This window comes from Etheostoma spectabile, chromosome 18 (assembly GCF_008692095.1).
Source record: "Etheostoma spectabile isolate EspeVRDwgs_2016 chromosome 18, UIUC_Espe_1.0, whole genome shotgun sequence".
Lineage (NCBI taxonomy): Eukaryota > Metazoa > Chordata > Actinopteri > Perciformes > Percidae > Etheostoma > Etheostoma spectabile.
In genome coordinates this window covers 16,667,273-16,674,084 of record NC_045750.1, presented here as the reverse complement: position 1 = coordinate 16,674,084, position 6,812 = coordinate 16,667,273, and the positions used below count along the sequence as shown (strand labels likewise).

At 40.8% G+C, this 6,812-nt stretch overlaps 2 long non-coding RNA genes across 2 annotated transcripts in view; one reads left to right on the top strand and one right to left on the bottom strand.

The window, feature by feature from the left end:
• Positions 1 to 5,712, top strand: part of LOC116706598 (uncharacterized) — a 12,248-nt gene extending 6,536 nt beyond the window's left edge. Inside the window, exon 3 of the long non-coding RNA XR_004336283.1 lies at positions 5,625 to 5,712. This is a non-coding gene — a long non-coding RNA (uncharacterized LOC116706598). The remainder of the gene's footprint in view (positions 1 to 5,624) is intronic.
• Positions 4,063 to 6,812, bottom strand: part of LOC116706599 (uncharacterized) — a 14,143-nt gene continuing 11,393 nt past the window's right edge. The window contains exons 2-3 of the long non-coding RNA XR_004336284.1: positions 6,258 to 6,262; positions 4,063 to 4,533 (exon numbers count right to left, since the gene is read on the bottom strand). This is a non-coding gene — a long non-coding RNA (uncharacterized LOC116706599). The remainder of the gene's footprint in view (positions 4,534 to 6,257; positions 6,263 to 6,812) is intronic.

The following is a 6,812-nucleotide window of genomic DNA, read 5'->3' as shown; positions in this document are numbered from 1 at the left end:
TTTGGCCTTCTTCCCTTTTGGCCTTGGTTAAACCAGCTTGCCACACTCCTAAGCATCATAACCTCCAAACTCCTTTAGGCATTGAAGTGGGCTAAATGTTCATTTTTAAGTCAGCAGCCACATTTCAAAAGCTCTTTTAATAAAACAGATTGGAATTAAAATGAAATGCAAAGACAGGGTTTCCCTCCCTGTTTGATAATATACAGCTGCAACACATGTAAATGAAAATTCTCAGAAATAAGTAGCCTAGGATATACAGTATTTTTTTTTTTTTAATGATCTGGGGGCGGGGCTTCGCAGAATGGGGTCATGTAACGCATGTACAAAAAAAAAAAAAAAAAACGGAGAGTTCTATGAACGGAATAACGCGTTTAAAATATCGCTTGATCGTACAAATTTGATCGTGGGAAGCCAAAATCGTGATCGTGATTAAAATTTGATTAATAGTGCAGCCCTAAACAGAAGCATCTTAATATAAATCAATCAGCCACCATTCATTTCATTATTTACTCCTGTGGCATGTGGTAGAGGGGTGCTACATTCCTATGCAGAATCGGCAGCCACATTACAAAATGGCCCCAGTTGCAAAGAATGTCTCCCAGAATTCCACACCACTCACACAGGTTCAAGGCAACTCGGAAGTCAGAAACTTAAAAGCTGTCTGACGTCAAACATCACAAGCAACACTTATGGAAGCGCAGCGTAATTAAATTGCCATATGTTAAAATTAGATTATCTAACTGCAAAGGCAGCGATTACACTCTGCTCACGTGACAGAGACGAGAGTGAAGCCGGCTGCAGAGGAAGCCTCAACATGTCAAGTTGCTGCACAGCATCAGGTATTGTTTAAAACCTGCCCTGCTAAATATGCTACTTCACAGCACAACCCTATTTACATGTATCACCACTTAATAAAACACCACAAAGCCATGTACGATAGTTGCATGGCTAAAAAGTCAAACACCAGTATGTCAAGTAAGCAAAACACCACCTGATAGGGATCACTGGCTGCCTAAGCATAACTCCATAACTCTGGAAATTACTCAAACAGTAACAGGGTTTATCACGAAAGATAAAAAGCTCCTTAGTATGTTGGCCAAGCCTGGGCTCATGGCTTTGATAAATACACTGGACAGCAGCAAGTACAACATGCCCTTCCGCACTTATTTTAGCCAGGTTGCCATTCTGAAACACAAAAAAATGTAAACAGAGAGTCGCAGCAAAGCTAAAAACAGGAGTTTTTTCCGCTGCTTCAGGCACCGTTTAGGCACTTGCACGTTTTAAAAGTGTCTCTTTAGCACCGCTATCGGAGAAAACCCAAGCGATACCCAGCGTTTACCAGTGCTTTTTTTTCCATGTCCACCAGACGAGCAAAATATTCGATTGTATATTTAGGTTTTACCTTGATGAACAACTGAAATTCACTCCTCCATCTGTGTCAGTATAAGGTCAGGTCCAACACTTACTCTCTTGCTGAAACTGGATACAATAGGATAGGTACAAAACACAGGCTCTTGCTAGTAATCACCTCCTTAAAAAGCTAATCAGGACTCCACTGATTTACAGTGTGACTTAATGCGCTTTGTTCATCACTCAATCAAGTCAACATAACACAATACAGTTCATCAGCTGTTAAGACAACCACTCGGTCCCTCCAGTTCAACAAGAGTTATTCATTCATTTATTTATCTGGCCGTTCACAGGAGCCATGCCATGGAGATACAGCAGAGGGAGCTTTTTAATCAGAACCCAGCTCCTAACCGGCTGACTGATGTACAGCGACGCATGTTTGTTTATCCAGGGCACAGCTGCCAGAGGGTAAGGTGACGAGGGAATTTCTCTGTCTCCTTACTCTCTCCCTACACATTGAGAACTGTTCAGCAAGGGAAAAAAAGGCAAGGAGGATCCTGAACTTTTTCTAACGAGATCTAAAGTACGAGTTGTAATTAGAAGCTGTCTGGAATGAGGACAATTAAGTGCAGTTTTGGTGTCCCCCAGGGTTCTCTCAATGGGCCGAATTAGAAAACGGGTGCAAAAAGATTGATGAGTTCAATGTTTTCCAAATGAGCAGCCTTATACACATAATTACACCACGGAAATGAATGGATCATCGTGATACAAACTCAGGCGAGGGTATGCTAATTGCTCATCAAAGGGAAGGCTGCGGTGTCAGCTACACAACTGCAGTATTCACAGGAAAAAGAGCTGGGGAGGGGACTGTGCTGCTCAGATTAATGTGATCCATCTTCCTTTTGTCTATGTTCATTATTCTATATTCACACTGTAACCCCACTTATCTGGTCCTGCACTCTATGCCATTCAGATGCACAAGGACGTTGCAGTACTTCTTCGGGTCCTGTAACACGTTCAATGTGATACAGGACACCTCAACCAACCCTCTTTGACATGTGGTGAAGAAAATGGAAATTAGGCTATACATCAGTTTAACTGCATTTAATTGTGTGGTCCTTTTCCCCGAAAGATGAAAAAACAAAATTTAGTTCATTTGGTAATGCCTGCCAATACTTTGATGCATCTCACTCCAGCTTGCATATTACATTCAGCTTAACTTTCCCCGGGGTTTGGAGTGACACGGTCAGGCGGTGCAGAGTAGGACATCCTGCCACTGACTAGACATCAGTAAGTAATATTCAGTGGAGTGATCTTGGGGATAATGACAGGCCTAATTTGAATAAATCCCCTCTCTATGGCATGGGGGTTAAAATTATCATCAGAGGTTATAGGACTTCAGAAACAGCTGCCAGAGCGGCTGTTAAGTTGATGGAAGGAGTCCAAACGGAACTTGGGTTTAAAATGGGACGACATTAAACCTTTGATTATAGTATTCTGATTATCATTTTTCAATATGCACACTTTTTTTTCTTACTCTTTATGTGACTGTGTAGCTTACACAGCAAAAGATATTTGGCATCACCTCGGACATGGTCCTCACATTACCAAATGAATGGCATGTCATTTTGTTAAAATACATTTCTTTTTTGTATTTGAATCCAAAACAAATAATCTAAATGACCCATCAGTGAAGTGATTGGTGTGCCTACTATTACCCACTGAAGATTCGACCCTAACTTATTTCCACTGCCCATCGGACCATATCCTCATACTAAGTCTGAGGTGTCAGTGATACAGGAGACATGATGGCAATGGTCTACTTATCAAATCCCCAGGAATGGACGGCAAATCCCTTTTTCCCCTGACCTTATCTGAGATCTGTCCTGCAAGCCTTTCAGCACATTCATCCTGCATTGCATTAGACCATATAGCCTTTGGCTTACTGGGTCAGCGTGCATCCTTCCCTCCTTCCTTCCACATCCCCACATGAATAAGTGAGCGCCCAGGAAGGGTTGTCTAGATCTCTTTAGATTTCCTCTGGGATGCCCGGTTTTGCCTTGTGGAAGAGTCCATTTAGGGCTGCCAGTAAAGGCAGGATTCTCATTGCAGTGGATTCTTATAAAAAAGTTCATGCGGCTTTGACTACATATTTAATCAGATTATCTATGGTTGAAGAGGCATGCCAAGGCACATGAACACACAAAGTAGGGTTAAAAAGAGCATTGTTTAATTGTGTGGGTTGAAGGCAAAGTAAGGTGATTGTAACAACAAAATGGCTTCTAATGTGTTCGCTGCTCGCAAAGAGATGCAATGTGGATGAGGGTTCAATGTGTCAATAAAAAGAAAATGAAAAAAGCAATAATCAAAAGGCTAAATAGTCCTCAGAATGAATGCCTTGACATGTTTTGAAGTAATAATAATCATATAATGATAATGCGAGCGCCACAAAGGCAGGCATTCCAAAGAGGTCCATGAAAGGCCCGAGTAGAATAGGGAACAATTTAGAGATTTGGTTTGTACAATTACAGTCTAAAAAATAATCACGGTTTCAGGATTATTACGATTATTATGCATGAATTTACTGATAGTGTATAAAATTACATGAACAATAGATTTTAGTGTGTTATTCATTGCTATCTTTCAAATCAGAAATTACACAGTAACAGATTTGAATGTTTATATGATTAAAATGATTATCTGATCAATTATCAAAGTTTTTATTTCAATTATCTGAAAAGATTAGAGACTAGAAGAGAATCAGTCAGACCACAAACAAAGGCCAAGCTGGCAACAACAGTGCTGTCCTTCTTAAGAAGAAGTTGGCCCTTTTGGGTCCTGCTAGCTGCTGTCTAAACGTTGAAGGAGCTGCTAGACAAGATGCACCTCTCACAGGGAGACGCGCAGCATGTTGCCAAGGAAGAAATGTGATGATGAGATCTCTCTGCAGCCTTAGGTCCCACAGGGGATAAAGAGGCGTAAGTAAGTAACGTTAAGTGGTAACGTCAGTTACATGATTATGCTGTTGCAGAGTTTTGACTTGTACGAACATAGCGCTATCGTCAGTTCGCTCACCGTAAATGCAAACGTTGGCTTCTGACTCGTTAGCTGTTAACCGTAACGTTACCGTTAACATTAAACAGGCTGATGTTAGCCAACTGGTAAAGTTAACAAGCTAACAAACTTCAATTCCCCGTTGCAGCTGCAGCCCTGAGGTCGGAGGCTGGCTCTGCTCTATGTTTTCCTGGTGTTTGATAACATTATGTAATGTTAAAAAATTGCAGCAGTAAGTTACCCCCCCACAGAGAGCCACACTCTGACAGTGAATACTCGCGGTCACCAGACCGGCGTCAGATGTGCACGTGTGTGCCCAAACGCAAACATTTATGTGGTCAAGGAGGTTTAATAAGAACGGCACACACACATAACTTGCAGTCAGTTAACACTTGGTGTAGGGGAGCCTTTACGATTAATTAACCATGACGTTTTAAAATACGGTCAATAGTGAAATTGGTTAAGCACCACATCGCCTAGAATTAGGGATGCACTGATTTTGGTTTGGATTCGGCCAAATATTGGGTTTTTTGACCGGGTTCAGTTTGTGCCAAACCTTAGAATTGTTTTGAACCCTACGCTTGCACTAAGCACGCTACGCTGGTCAACGTAATGACGGCGCCGTTGATTGCTGCAAAGAGAATGATTGCAACCCGTTGGAAACCATCTCATGACATGTCTATCCGTGTATGGACCCTTGGCCTTGTGCTACAGCCTGGACCTCAACCTGCACATGTGATTGGTCCCTTGTCGTGTGTCTATCTGTGTGTGTCTCTTTCTGCATGTGTTTTTTGTCTCCCTCCCTCCCAGCTTTCCTTGCTGTTTTTTGGCTCTGAGACGTGTTCCATGTCTCAGTGTGTTGTTTGTAATTGTTTGTTTAGTTAATTTTTGAATATAAAAGAAAAAAAAAATTTGATCACAAAGAAAAAAAAGGCAATTCAAGTCGAGCTGCAATGACGATTTGTCTCTTGGTGGCCAGGACCCTAAACAACACACAACATTGCGGCTGTTAAAACATTTGTGTATGTAACATCCAAAAGAATATGACTTGTGCATGAAGGCATCTACAGACAGCAGCCAAATGCGGCAACTTCAGGTACGACAAACAAAGGACAGTCACAGCTAAAAACTTGTGTTGACAGGGCCTCTACCGGGATGTCAGCTGTTCTCTCGGTAAATGAGTCTCCCTACAGCGGGAGCGTAGCAACCAGACCAACAAGCCTTCATCGTACACTGGTTAGCAAAAATTTGCCGAACAAAATGGTCACTCATATGGCGATTGCAATGTGCTTTCCTACGATAAAAAAAAGCGTTTAAATTCAACATTAAGTTATTATATTTAACTATTTTAAGTTGTGTGGACGTTGTGTACTGCATTAATGTGTTTACTGTGTTAATGGACTGAGGCTGGGAGTGGGATTCGGTATTCGGTTTTGAATTCGGCAGAATATTAACTAGTGGATTCTGTAATTGGCCTTACCCTAAAAATCTGGATTTGGTGCATCCCTAATTAGAATACCTCAAAAATTTCCATTCTTCTAAATTAAGGCCACAGCCTAAATCAGTGATGTTATAGATCAATTGATATGTATATTTAACTAATACTTTGAATAGGAGGCAGTGCTGCCACACTTAAATATACTGACTAACACATAATGTTGCATCAATAATGTAAAAGGCCCGGATGCATTCAGAGATGCCATTACCGAGCAGCTGTTAGTACAATGCCAGAGGGCAGTGAAAGGAACATTATGACTGGAAAAGTATTGGGAAAGTAGAGCTGAAACAGAATATCAATTGATTACTCGATCAACAGAATTAAATTAATGACTGAGATATAATTTTTTAATAACCAATTCTTCTCAAAACATGTTAAACATTCCCAAAACTATTATGCCTTTACATTTGGTATTTTAATCTTACTAAGTGTGTGTTCAATGTTAAACACATAGTTGATCAGTCTTTGTTAAATGTGGGCTCTGCTTGTTGTCATTAATATTGTAAGTTAAATCGGGATACATATGATTTTTTTCCGGGGTTGGCCACAAAGTTTGGTCCCAAACCAGCTCCCATTCAAGACAAAATGGCCAACTAGATCTTTGGGATCTTGTGGGAATTTTATCCCGTGGACCAGCAGTGAGTGTAAAGGTTGTAAATAGTTACTGTAGCCTTTGAGAACATTGTTTGTGTACACAGAGTTTACTAAAAAGAAAGGTTTTGAACAACTTACTTTGGCTGTTGTTGTTGTTTCCGGGCACTACCATCTCCAAATGCAATGTAACAGGGAGGAGGGTAAAGATGGAAAGCTCCTAAAGCTTAGTTCCTTATAAATGCACTGATCATTTGTTGTTTTGTCGTTAGGGAAAAACAATATTGACATTGTAGTTGAAAAAGGAGCCTCATATAAG